The sequence below is a fragment of the Phyllobates terribilis genome, unplaced genomic scaffold, assembly GCF_046119375.1.
Source record: "Phyllobates terribilis strain yellow unplaced genomic scaffold, ASM4611937v1 Scaffold_47__1_contigs__length_9908305, whole genome shotgun sequence".
In the NCBI taxonomy this organism is placed as follows: Eukaryota; Metazoa; Chordata; class Amphibia; order Anura; family Dendrobatidae; genus Phyllobates; species Phyllobates terribilis.
Genome location: NW_027362807.1, coordinates 5,922,416 through 5,936,164, shown reverse-complemented (window position 1 = coordinate 5,936,164; position 13,749 = coordinate 5,922,416). Strand labels below are relative to the sequence as shown.

At 47.8% G+C, this 13,749-nt stretch overlaps 1 protein-coding gene across 3 annotated transcripts in view; it reads left to right on the top strand.

Moving 5' to 3' along the window:
* LOC141191556 (uncharacterized) overlaps positions 1–13,749 on the top strand; it is a 209,418-nt gene that overhangs the window by 180,882 nt on the left and 14,787 nt on the right. Inside the window, exon 1 of one of the 3 annotated variants that reach the window (XM_073661465.1) lies at positions 7,087–7,163. The exons of 1 other annotated variant lie outside the window; for it this stretch is intronic. The gene's annotated coding sequence lies outside the window, so the exon portion shown is untranslated. Of the gene's footprint in view, positions 1–7,086; positions 7,164–13,749 lie in introns of those variants that run through there. One more of the 3 variants, XM_073661467.1, reaches the window with a different exon arrangement.

Here is a 13,749-nt window from a genome sequence, read left to right as displayed (position 1 = left end):
AATATGTAATACATGATATCTTGAAGTCTTCCAGAAGAAGATATTGGCAGACAGGTAATGACTTATTACCTCCCAGCCATTGTCTCCTTTATCACTCGCTAGTTCTTATACACATTTGGATGATTTCACATCTTCGTTGGAAGCCGTATTAGGAACCTCCATCGCAGATTTTATCATACAGGACGAGTTCTCAGCCAACAGCTATTTGGCCATTGTTCACATGACGTAAGCCTATGTTATATACAGCAATATGCAGCAGGATACACGAGATCCAGGGAAATATCCAATCGCCAAAAATGGAGTCAGGAATGGTATGTGTGGCCTTCTCATCCCCCAATCCTGGTATGTGTGGCCCCCTCATCCCCCAATACTGGTATGCATGGCTCCCTCATTCCCCAATCCTGGTATGTATGGCCTCCTCACCCCCCAATTCTGGTATGTGTGGCCCCATCACTGCACACACAAAAAATAAACACTTATACTCACCTTCCTTCCTCACCTCTGCTCCAGAGCTGCTGTGTTCTGTCTGCCAGCAGCTCATGTTGGTATCTGAGCAGCGCGCGCTCTTAGTTGTCGAGGTGAGCTGCTGCTGCTGCCGGCATATTCACTCCTCTCCACGCCGGGACTATGAGCGTTGACAAGCGTGAATATGCATTCTCTTTAGTAGAGGGCACTGTAAGCAGCAGCCACGGCTCAGCGCTCCTCCGTGCCCGCTACTAAAGAGAATGAATATTCCCTCTTCTCCACGCCCATGGAAGTGGAGAAGAGGGAATATTCATGTAGCTTTAGCAGCGGGCACACGTGGTAGCTACAGCAGCCGCTACTGCGTGTGCCCGCTCCTCCGCCGCAACCTCCCACCCCCCCAGTACTCACCTATCCTCCTCGCTCTCTCGAGGCTCACGGGCCCCATAGCAGTGGTGTGGCCTGCCACCATTGGCGGTACGCCACTGATTATGGCTTACAGCCAATGAAATCACAAAAGTCATTATCTCAGTAAATTAGAATACTTTATAACATCAGCTTGAAAAATGTTTTTAAAATCCGAAATGTTGGCCTACTGAAATGTATGTTCAGTAAATGCCCTCAATACTTGGATGGGCTCCTTTTGCATCAATTACTGCATAGTGCGGCGTGGCATGGAGGCGATCAGCCTGTGGCACTGCTGAGGTGTTATGGAAGCCCAGGTGGCTTTGATAGTAGCCTTCAGCTCGTCTGCTTTGTTGGGTTTGGTGTCTCTTATCTTCCTCTTGACAATACCCCATAGATTCTCTATAATAGATTCTCTATGGGGTTAAGGTCATGTGAGTTTGCTGACCAATTAAGCACCGTGATACTGTTGTGTGTAAACCAGGTATTGGTACTTTTGGCAGTGTGGACAGGTGCCAAGTCCTGTTGGAGAATGAAATTTCCATCTCCAAAAACCTTGTCGGCAGAGGGAAGCATGAAGTGCTGTAAAATTTCCTGGTAGACGGCTGCGCTGACTTTGGTCTTGATAAAACACAGTGGACCTCCACCAACAGATGATATGGCTCCCCAAACCATCACTGATTGTGGAAACTTCACCCTAGACCTCAAGCAGCTTCGATTGTGGCCTCTTCACTCTTCCTCCAGACTCTGGGACCTTGATTTCCAAAGGAAAATTGGAACTCTGGGACCTTGTGGATGGTGTCAATGACTGCCTTCTAGGCATTTGTCAAGTCAGCAGTCTTCCCCTTGATTGTGGAGCCTACTGAAACAGACTATGGGACATTTTTAAACACTTAGGAAGCCGTTGCAGGTGTTTTTTGTTAATTATTCTAATTTACTGAGATAATGACTTTTGTGTTTTCATTGGCTGTAAGCCATAATCATCAACATTAACAGAAATAAACACTTGAAATAGATCTCTCTGTTTGTAATGACTCTATATAATATATGAGTTTCACTTTTTGTATTGAAGAACTGAAATAAATTAACTTTTTGATGATATTCTAATTTAGTGAGATGCACCTGCATATGATAACTGTTGCCCCCAGTGGAATATATGCGGTGTCTATTTTGGGATATTTTAGTATACCCATGATGATACTATAGACAGCCATTATACCTGGAATGGCCCCTTCCTTGCGTACCTTGCTTTTTTTTTGCTTACATGTCTAACAATCACATATGTGTTGTGTCCCTTCCCCCATCATCCTATTTTTCTCTTGCTGAATAAATATTATAGATTTTATACTCCCTGGACTCCTTTGATGGTCTTTTACCCTGCGGGGTTTTCTTTCATATACAGTACAGACCAAAAGTTTGGACACACCTTCTCATTTAAAGATTTTTCTGTATTTTCATGACTATGAAAATTGTACATTCACACTGAAGGCATCAAAACTATGAATTAACACATGTGGAATTATATACTTAAGAAAAAAGTGTGAAACAACTGAAAATATGTCTTATATTCCAGGTTCTTCAAAGTAGCCACCTTTTGATTTGATGGCTGCTTTGCACACTCTTGGCATTTTCTTGATGAGCTTCAAGAGGTAGTCACCGGAAATGGTTTTCACTTCACAGGTGTGCCCTGTCAGGTTTAATAAGTGGGATTTCTTGCCTTATAAATGGGGTTGGGACCATCAGTTGTGTTGTGCAGAAGTCTGGTGGATACACAGCTGATAGTCCTACTGAATAGACTGTTAGAATTTGTATTATGGCAAGAAAAAAGCAGCTAAGTAAAGAAAAATGAGTGGCCATCATTACTTTAAGAAATGAAGGTCAGTCAGTCCGAAAAATTGGGCAAACTTTGAAAGTGTCCCCAAGTGCAGTTGCAAAAACCATCAAGCGCTACAAAGAAACTGGCTCACATGAGGACCGCCCCAGGAAAGGAAGACCAAGAGTCACCTCTGCTTCTGAGGATAAGTTTATCCGAGTCACCAGTCTCAGAAATCGCAGGTTAACAGCAGCTCAGATTAGAGACCAGGTCAATGCCACACAGAGTTCTAGCAGCAGACACATCTCTTCAACAACTGTTAAGAGGAGACTTTGTGCAGCAGGCCTTCATGGTAAAATAGCTGCTAGGATACCACTGCTAAGGACAGGCAACAAGCAGAAGAGACTTGTTTGGGCTAAAGAACACAAGGAATGGACATTAGACCAGAGGAAATCTGTGCTTTGCTCTGATGAGTCCAAATTTGAGATCTTTGGTTCCCACCACCGTGTCTTTGTGCGACGCAGAAAAGGTGAATGGATGGACTCTACATGCCTGGTTCCCACCGTGAAGCATGGTGGAGGAGGTGTTATGGTGTGGGGGTGCTTTGCTGGTGACACTGTTGGGGATTTATTCAAAATTGAAGGCATACTGAACCAGCATGGCTACCACAGCATCTTGCAGCGGCATGCTATTCCATCCGGTTTGCGTTTAGTTGGACCATCATTTCTTTTTCAACAGGACAATGACCCTAAACACACCTCCAGGCTGTGTAAGGGCTATTTGACCGAGAAGGAGAGTGATGGGGTGCTACGCCAGATGACCTGGCCTCCACAGTCACCAGACCTGAACCCAATCGAGATGGTTTGGGGTGAGCTGGACCGCAGTGAAGGCAAAAGGGCCAACAAGTGCTAAGCATCTCTGGGAACTCCTTCAAGATTGTTGGAAGACCATTTCCGGTGACTACCTCTTGAAGCTCATCAAGAGAATGCCAAGAGTGTGCAAAGCAGTCATCAAAGCAAAAGGTGGCTACTTTGAAGAACCTAGAATATAAGACATATTTTCAGTTGTTTCACACTTTTTTGTTAAGTATATAATCCACATGTGTTAATTCATAGTTTTGATGCCTTCAGTGTGAATGTACAATTTTCATAGTCATGAAAATACAGAAAAATATTTAAATGAGAAGGTGTGTCCAAACTTTTGGTCTGTACTGTATGTACTCACTGTGTGGTGGTGATGGTAGAGGACATTGTGTAGCAGGATCATTTTGGCCTTGTATAGTAGTAATTTTGGGAATATTGGTCTTTGTATAGTGTATTTTAGATTAGTAACAGTGGTATACTGTAATTATATATGTATAAATCCTCTTTTAAGTGGCAGGGAGGTTATATGGGGAAACATGTACTTTGGGGCTGGGGTCCCTGATCTCTTAGGACCCCAGCAACGCTCCTGCACTGGGGAAAAGCAGGGTCTGGAGGCCACTTTAATATGATCATTTTATGGATATGACACCAAAGAAACTAATGAAGTGCTTTGCAAAGTGCCAGAATTTTCACAATTCTGAAAATAAATTGTAAGTTTAGTTCCACTATAAGTGATCTTAATTCTCTTATGAGAGCTAACCTTCTGAGACAGTTTATCAATGCGGTGTGTGAATTGTCACATTAAGCTTTGCTACATCTATACATAGTGAAGTTCAGGATCAAAATGCTGCAGGTCCCATCTCTTCTACAGAACAATCCCATGGAAATAAAGCTGATCATTTTATCAGATGGGATCATTAGAACTTACCTGGTTGGATCCTTTGTTTCTGGTGGTTTCTTTCCCAGGTCGTCATTAAGGCCCTTTACAATAAGCTCCAAAAACTCATCGGACTTTCTGAATCTTTCAAGCGTTTTCTCAATCACAGAAAGGACAGAAAGGCCGCGCTTATCCTGGCAGAAGAGAATCAGAGATATATTGTTCTACATCTTCCAGATGTTTGGATTTATTTACAGACTAATGATTAATCTCGCAAGAAGAATGATAATATAACAGATCAAAATTTTGGGGTAAAATTATTCAATTTTAAAAATATATATAGCAATTACATTATTCTGACAAGACCAATTTTTTATTTTTTTCCTCCCCCTTTTCCCAAAAAAACTATAACTTTGTTTTTTCATTCACATAGACGGAGGGCTTGTGTTTTGTGGGACTAGTTGTTGTCTGGAATGACAACATTCAATTTACCACATAAAGTATTGAAAAATGGGGAAAAAATCAAAGTAAGGTTATTATTTTTGTTTGTTTGTTTTTTATGAACATTTTAAAAAAATGTGGTTTGTGAGACCATTTTCATCTTGCGAAGACCTAATTTTATAAAATGATCCCATTGATGGAGTTGTCGGCTTCTTCTTGTGGAGAGATCAGTAGTTACAAGTTTCTGATTACATTTTTGGGAGGGAAGTAGAGACCCAAAAACCACAACCACAACCATGGCACTTTAATGTCCTTTACAGCATTGACCCAACGTGTAATAGATTTATATATAATGAAAGATTGTACTTATGTCAATGCAGCAGAAACAAATATTGTTTTACGCTTTTCTTTTTTATAGTTGGCCAGAAAACCTCAGAACCTTAAGCAGAAAATGACATGAATGAGAACATCTGCCCGGCTTGTACCGGATCCGGGGGTGTTACGTACAAGGCGAAGGTCCCAGAATAAGGATTTGCTTCATTTTGGTGCAGAGTTTCTAGTAGTTTCTGGTTACTACTGTTACAGGCAGATGCCGTCTGCATAATACAGCCAGCACCGCCTCAACCCCTCCATGAATGTGGACCCCGGCACAAACACTCAGGTCCATCCTTTTATGCTAAGACATTAATAATTCTACAATTATCACACACAACTTATATATAGAAACCCCCCAACCGTCCCCGATCCAATGGGACTGTCCGGCTGTCGCTGGAGGTCGGGGCTATGTCCTGACGAGCTGTGTTCTGTCAGGACAGTCCGTGTAGTACAAGAATGTCTCATGCCGTGCATGCTGCTGTGATCGCTCCTGGAGAGGGGCAGCATCCACTCCGTACGCCTCGTACACGCCCAGCTCCGCTCCATACGCCTCGTACACACCCGGCTCCGCTCCGTACGCCTCGTACACGCGCGGCTCCGCTCCGTACGCCTCGTACACACGCGGCTCCGCTCCGTACGCCTCGTACACACGCGGCTCCGCTCCGCACGCCTCGTACACACGCGGCTCCGCTCCGCACGCCTCGTACACACGCGGCTCCGCTCCGTACGCCTCGTACATACGTGCGGCTCCGCTCCGTACGCCTCGTACACGCGCGGCTCCGCTCCGTACGCCTCGTACACGCGCGGCTCCGCTCCGTACGCCTCGTACACGCGCGGCTCCGCTCCGTACGCCTCGTACATGCGCGGCTCCGCTCCGTACGCCTCGTACACGCGCGGCTCCGCACGCCTCGTACACACGCGGCTCCGCTCCGTACGCCTCGTACACGCGCGGCTCCGCACGCCTCGTACACGCGCGGCTCCGCTCCGTACGCCTCGTACACGCGCGGCTCCGCTCCGTACGCCTCGTACACGCGCGGCTCCGCTCCGTACGCCTCGTACACGCGCGGCTCCGCTCCGTACGCCTCGTACACGCGCGGCTCCGCTCCGCACGCCTCGTACACACGCGGCTCCGCTCCGTACGCCTCGTACACACGCGGCTCCGCTCCGCACGCCTCGTACACACGCGGCTCCGCTCCGCACGCCTCGTACACACGCGGCTCCGCTCCGCACGCCTCGTACACGCGCGGCTCCGCTCCGCACGCCTCGTACACGCGCGGCTCCGCTCCGTACGCCTCGTACACGCGCGGCTCCGCTCCGTACACCTCGTACACACGCGGCTCCGCTCCGTACACCTCGTACACACGCGGCTCGGCTCCGTACACCTCGTACACACGCGGCTCGGTACACCTCGTACACACGCGGCTCCGCTCCGCACGCCTCGTACACACGCGGCTCCGCTCCGCACGCCTCGTACACACGCGGCTCTGCTCCGTACGCCTCGTACACGTGCGGCTCCGCTCCGTACACCTCGTACACACACGGCTCTGCTCCGTACACCTCGTACACACGCGGCTCTGCTCCGTACACCTCGTACACACGCGGCTCTGCTCCGTACACCTCGTACACACGCGGCTCTGCTCCGTACACCTCGTACACGCGCGGCTCTGCTCCGCACACCTCGTACACACACGGCTCCGCTCCGTACACCTCGTACACACGCGGCTCCGCTACATCCACACTGTAAACCCCTCCTGACCCCACACATAAACTTCAGCTCATCCAGCACCATGACAACCAGCACAGCAGAGTCCTGCATCCACTGAGGCCCCTGATCATGTGACCCCTGACTCCTCCCCTCCTGTGACCTCATCACAGCTCCTGTGCGCACAGAGCAGCCATATATGTGGTGGCGGCTCTGCAGGTGGAGGTATGTGGAGACCCCATTACTGGGCGCAGGGGGCATTAACCCCTTCAGCACGGAGACTCTTTGGGGGTCTTGTGTTGCCCCTTTATAAGAATCTTAAGGTTTTTGTTCTGTTTCCTGTAATAGATACATACGACCCAACTATGGAGACAGGAAGGGGGGAAACGTATTGTTCTCATAGTACAGGACCCCTTTACTGGCCCCACAGTGTAATGCCCCCATTATGCCCCTTATGCAGGATGTATGATGCCCCCCACAATGTAATGCCCCCATTATGCCCCTTATACAGTATGTATGATGTCCCCACACAGTGTAATGCCCCCATTATGCCCCTTATACAGTATGTGTGATGCCCCCACACAGTGTAATGCCCCCTTTATGCCCCTTATACAGTATGTATGATTCCCCCACACAGTGTAATGCCCCCATTATGCCCCTTATGCAGTATGTATGATGCCCCCACACAGTATAATGCCCCTTATGCAGGATGTGTGATGCCCCCCACACAGTGTAATGCCCCCATTATTCCCCTAATGCAGTATGTATGATGCCCCCCACACAGTGTAATGCCCCATTATGCCTCTTATGCAGGATGTGATGCCCCCCACACATTGTAATGCCCCCATTATGCCCCTTATGCAGTATGTATGATGCCCCCCACACAGTGTAATGCCCCCATTATGCCCCTTATGCAGTATGTATGAAGCCCCCACACAGTATAATGTTCCCCCCTTAGCGCCTGAAGTCCTGTAGTTGGAATAATCCCTCTGGAGTTGGTTTTACCTTTGCCTGCTCCCCTACATTTAGACCCTCGAGCATGTATACAGGCATGTAGGGGAGCAGGCCTTACTAGATATTGAGGCTTTGTACAGTAATATATCGCATGAGGATGGTATCAGAGGGGTAAGACGTTTATTGAAATCGAGATCAATAGAGTGTAGCAGACAGAATGACTTCATGGAGGATCTTCTAAAATTCACTCTTACTCATAACTTCTTTCTTTTTGACAGGAAATACTTCCACCAGCTCAGGGGTACTGCGATGGGGAGCCTCTGTGCCCCTTTGTATGCTAACCTATTCTTGGGCTCATAGGAGGAAACCACAAAATTCAGGGATGATCATAACTGGTGGCATCCATATATTGGAGTATGGTATAAATATATTGACAACATTTTTATCATCTGGTCAGGGACGGCCAGGTGTTATCCGAGCGCGCTCGGATGCTAAGAGTATCTTCTGCGTGGTTGAAAAATATGTTTGCCTCGTCACAGTTGCATAAATTGCGGCTGCTAGGCATCTGCAACACATGCAGGGATTGTCTGTTATACTAGAGAGGAAGCTATAGTGTCACCAAACTGGGACACAAGTTCTCCTACACAGAGCTGAATATGCAGTGCCACAACCAGTAGTGTGTGGCCCTCATCGAATGGACTTTGAGAGTCGTACCGACAGCCTCGGACTGGCCTGGCGGGGTGCCGGGAAATTTCCCGTTGGGCCCCCTGCAGAGAAGACAGAGGAGAAATTTTTTTTTTGAAAAAAAAAAGTGGTCGCGGGCCCTTTAAGGGCGCGCGCACGCACTCTCACCGTCGCGATTCCCAGGACAGTAGCGGGAGGGGCCTGGGAGCAGGAGAGCCGAAGAGCAGAGCAGGGGCTGCACTGCTGCGTCACACTCGGCAGACAGGGCCGCATGTCTGCTTTGGCTATGTGCCCACGATGCAGAAATGAAGCAGAAAATTTCTGCAGCATTTCTGCATCTCCCTGGCAGAAAAAAGCGCATGCAGATTGTGCATGCGTTTTTCCTGCAGAATACATGCGGATCCACATGCGTATTCACATGCGTTTCCGCATGCAGATTGACAAGCACTTTCCAGGCGATAGCATCACTTGGAAAGTGCTTGACAACTAGGTCACACTGTATAAATCCATGCAAACAGCATGGATTTATACAGTGTGAACCGTAAAAATTAAAACAAATAAAGCTATACTCACCCCCGAGGCCCCGGCGTGGCTGCAGCGCTGCTTCCTGGCTGGTTCCCGGCTGCCGGCATATCGCGAGACAGAGCGGTGAAGGGCCTGCGGTCACATGACTGTGACGTCACCGCAGGTCCTTCAGCGCTGCTGGCATTCAGAGAGAAGACGCCGGACAGGTGAGTATAAACTTTATTTGTTATTTTATTCTTTTTTTACAGGTACAATGGTACCCAGGTCTGGATGAGAGTCTCCTCTCCTCCAGACCTGGGTACCATCCGCACATAGAGACGCATAGAAGCCGCTTGTACAAATGTACAGTCGCGGTTTCTATGCGTCTCAATGCAAGTCAATGGCGGGAGTTCCGCTGCGCTTCCGCAAAATTAAATGACATGCTGCGGATTTTTGTACGTAGCATAAACGCTGCGGAAAAATCCGCAGCATGTGCATAGAACATGCGGAATCCCCTTGGGGACCATGGGGTGCGGATTACCTAGCGTTTTACAAGCGTTTCCGCTGCGGAAATTCCGCAGCATAAACGCTTGAAAAACGCTACGTGGGCACACAGCCTAAAAGTGACGTCACAGCGCGCCCTGCCCTGCAGTCTCCCGCCTTAGGAGCGCGTCTGTACTGTACAGGTAGTGTAATATTTGTGTGTTTGTATGAATTTTTATGTATATGCCTGTGTGTGTGTATATGCCTGTGTGTGTGTATATGCCTGTGTGTGTGTGTGTATGCCTGTGTGTGTGTATATGCCTGCCTGCATGTGTGTACAGTGTGTGTGTGTATATTCCTGTGTGTGTGTATATGCCTGTGTGTGTACAGTGTGTGTGTATATGCCTGTGTGTATATGCGTGTGTGTTTGTATATGCCTGCATGTGTGTGTGTGTGTGTGTGTGTGTGTGTGTATATATACCTGCATATGTGTGTGTATATACCTGCTTATGTGTGTATATGCCTGTGTGTGTGTATATGCCTGCATGTGTTTGTGTGTATGTATTTGAGTGCCAGCATGTCTACGTGTGTATATGTATCTTCACACATGTGTGCGTTCTTCCCTGCGTGTCTGCATTTTTGTGTGTCATTGTCTGAGTGTGTCTGTGCATGACTGTGTGTGCATTTCTGCGTGTGCTTGCTGTGTGTGTACGTGTCCCCATTTCTATGAGTGTGTATCTGCGTGTGGATATTAGGGCTCTTTCACATGTCCTGATATTTACGGGACTGGAGATATCATTGTCCACCTGTGTGTCATCCGTGTGACACGTAGCAGCGCTTGGGAATCAGTGTACAGTTGGCGCTGTTCCCAAGAGCCGGGTGCTGAGCGCTGCCCTCATCATAGATCCCTGCCGGTGCTGCAATCAGCAGAAGCTGGGTCAATGATGAGAGTAGTAGTCTACTCATGCCGTGTCCAACTGTAAAAATAGGAATAAAATAAAAAAAATCCTTATACTCACCTCTTCTAAGTGTCACTCGCTGTAATCCGTGCGAGTGCTCACGCCGAGGGGAATGACTCCTGCAGCGAGCGGGCCCCGAAGCTGCGCTCAGTGATTGACAGGGCACCGCTTGTTGAGCACAGCTCCGGGGCCCACTCGCTGCAGGAGTCATTCCCCTCAGCGTGAGCGCTTGCACGGATTACACTGGGTGGCACTTAGGAGAGGTGAGTTTAAGGATTTTTTTATTTTATTCCTATTTTTACAGTTGGACACAGCGGGAGTAGACTAAAATTCATCATTGACCCTGCTGCTGCTGATCGCAGGACCGGCAGGGATCTATGATGAGGGCAGCGTTCAGCACCCGGTGCTTGGGAAGAGCGCTAACTGTCATCAGTGTGCTTGATGTTTTGCTGGAGGTGCAGCAGGTAAAAAACAGACATGTCAGCGTGTTTTGCCCACGGACACCACATGGTCTGTGGAAAGTGGAAACACACTGACATGTGCACATTCATTTGAATGGGTCTACATGTACCAATGTCTCTGGTACGTGTGGAAACTGCCACCGCATGTACTGACGTGTGAAAGAGCCCTTAGTATGTGTCTGTGTGCGCTTGTGTTCGTGTGTGTAAGCGCGCTTCTGCATGTCTGTGTGCTCTTCCGAAGATTTATTATATTTAGGGAGAGATGGGAGAGAAATTTTAGGTGACCGAATGGGGAGATGTGTGAAGAAACAGTATGGTGAACTAGGGGAGGGGTGGGAATGAGTGCAGGAACAGAATACGGAAGGGGGATGTGTGAGGAAACAGTATGGAGAGTGGGGGAATAGTGTGAGGAGACAGTATGGAGGGAGAAAAGTGTGAGGTGACACAGCACAGAGACTAGGTAGTGTGGGGGAAGGTACAGAGATGCGGCAGTATGGGGGGAACAGTGTGAGGGCACAACAAGGAGGGAACAGTATGCTGAGGATGGGGAGTGTGATGAAGGGGCACAGTATAGAGACTGGGCAGTATAGGGGGGACACAGTGTGAGAGGACAATGTGAAGAGGGGGCCCAGTATAGTAAGGAGAGGACAGTGTGGAGAGGGGGCCCAGTATAGTAAGGAGAGGACAGTGTGGAGAGGGGGCCCAGTATGGTAAGGAGAGGACAGTGTGGAGAGGGGGCCCAGTATGGTAAGGAGAGGACAGTGTGGAGAGCAGGTACCATAAGAGGGGTAGAGTGTATGTCATGTTTTGTGCAGGGAGCATTGTAAGAGTTAGGTTTATTCAGGGGCTCAGTGTAGATATTTTTATTCAGGAGCATTATAATAACTCTGCTATCTTTAAGGGCATCGTGTGGGGATGTGCTGCAGAAGACCGGAGAAGATGGAAGTCTGCAGAGACGAGCTGTGGATGAGAAAAGTCATCATGGAGTCTGGACAAGAGGAAGAAAAGAAAGAGAACGACTCTAATCAGAGAAGACGTCTCAGGTAAGATACCTGGATGTAAATGTTCATTTGTGATCCTGCCTGCGTCTCATCAGTACTGTGCTTCTTGTATGGTCCGCAGTCTGATGATGACTGATAACAACTCCCAGTATCTCTATTGTTAATTACATACTGGGAGTTGTAGGTTTATGCGATACAAAGATATATGGGGCTGACCTGACATTACAATTGATGGTGATTCAGATGATATATTCATGTACTGATGTGTTTGTGCGCGTCTGCGTATCTGGAATAATATGTATTTTTGTAAGATGCGTGTATGTAACTGTGCATTGTGGTGTGTAATAACATTCATATGCTTGAGGCACCTTTACTAAATCTTTTAGGTCTCTTTCACATGTGTTAGGGAATTCCATTTGTCTTTCCCCATTTAGGAACAGACAAGTGAAATTTGCTAACCTTGTCATAACTGTCACCATTGGGATGTGCTTGTATGGAGCGGGTTCAGGAGCTGAGCCTGCTCCATACCGGGCAGATGTCGGCTGTGTTACATAGCCGGCGTCTGCCTGTAACTACAAAGTGAGGGTGCTGCAATAACATCCGGCACCTTGATTGTGACACTTCCATGGAGCCCAACCTCAGGCTGAGCTTCATTGAATGACTAACATGGCAGCAGCACCTGGCAACTAGTGCTGAGTGAGTGTGGTCGGATAAGGTCCCCAGGGTAGCATGTTTTGCAGCGGTAGACAGACGCAACACATGCAGGAATTGCCTGTTTGTTAGGTAATCCCTGCACGTGTTGCTTCTGTCTACCGCCGCAAAACATGCTACCCCGGGGACTCGAGCATATTAGCAGAGCACTACAAGATACTCAGATAACACCCGAGCATGCTGGGATAACACCTTATCCGACCACGCTCGCTCAGCACTAGTTGCCAGGTGTTGCTGCCATGTTAGTCATTGAATGAAGCTCAGCCTGAGGTTGGGCTCCATGGAAGTGTCACAATCAAGGTGCCGGACGTTATTGCAGCACCCTCACTTTGTAGTTCGCGGTGACTGTAATGTCTCCGTCCTTGCACCGACCCAATAACAGGAAGTGAGTGGCGACAGGGAGAATAAAATGTAATTTTCTCCCTGTAGCCAATGCTTTTCCATTAAGCCGTCTAATCAGGCTTTAAACCCTATTTACCTGCAGATTACCCCTATATCTGCAGATAAATATCATTTTTCAAGGTGACAAGTTACCATTAAAGGGACTCTGGCAGTACGGAATGACTGTTCGAACAAAGTCCTGCCGCTTGGTGCTCCACATACGGCCAATCATGTAATTATAGTACATTATAGAAAAGCATAACAAGTAATAAAACAGTTTATGGTGGGCTGTAGTGTGGGCCCCTAGAGTCAGTTCCCCTTGTGGGCCCTAGACACCCCAGTCCGACCCTGCGTACCGATGCACCTCAGCCAGTGAGGTCCTCACAAATCAACTGGGAGCTGAGAGTAGCTGTGAGGGACTGTAGCGACACATCTCAACCCATATGGTCCCCACAGGAGATTATAGGCCTTACCATAATGGTTTGTTGGACTGTTGTAGCTTGTAACAATAGTTATGTACTTCTACATATAACCAGAAAGTTCTTGACTCTGCATAATGCAGAAGTACAGTGTCCATTTTTGACAAGTGATTCTGACAAGTGACTTTTACTACTGTAATAATAATAAAAAAATATTCACTGTTCACTTATGGGACTTGAACCCAAAACTCTAC